Below are 599 nucleotides of genomic sequence, written 5' to 3'. Positions count from 1 at the left end.
AAAAAAAAAAAAAAAAAAAAAAAAAAAAAAAAGAACTTTATATAAGGGGGCCTGAGAGAACGGGACCGGAGCAAGCGAGGCCAGAGCAAGAGGGAAAAGGGAAGGGGGAGAAAAAGAACTTTATAGAAGTCTGTTGAGAGCAGGGTATGCTTTCAGATACCCATAAGATAAGAGCAGAGGGCTCAGCACTCAGTGGCAAGAGGGCTCCCTAGATTCTAGAAATTGAGACACAGATCCAAGCATGGAAGAAATTAGGACTTAAGAGTGAGAGCCATGTGCCTGTGGTGGGCTGTAAACCCAAGGAGCTGAACAGTCTCATTCTCATCGATTCAGGATCCTCCACCACCCCTTCCTAAACCAGGAGTGTGGGTGGTGGCATCTGCCTTTAATCCCATCAAGTGGGAGCCAGAGGCAGGTCGATCTCTGTGAATCCAAGGTTACCCTGATCTGTAGCCATTTCCAGAACAGCCAGGACGACATAGTGAGACACTGTCTCAAGGGGAAAAACAAAAAGAGCTATGTATACTTCTGCCTGTCAGGTCAACTGATTTTTTTTTTCTTAATTTTGATTTTTAAGTGTAATCTGATTTATCACCTAA

This window comes from Mus caroli, chromosome 1 (genome assembly GCF_900094665.2).
Source record: "Mus caroli chromosome 1, CAROLI_EIJ_v1.1, whole genome shotgun sequence".
In the NCBI taxonomy this organism is placed as follows: Eukaryota; Metazoa; Chordata; class Mammalia; order Rodentia; family Muridae; genus Mus; species Mus caroli.
The sequence above is the reverse complement of the archived record's forward strand: the minus strand, read 5'-3'. Positions refer to the sequence as shown.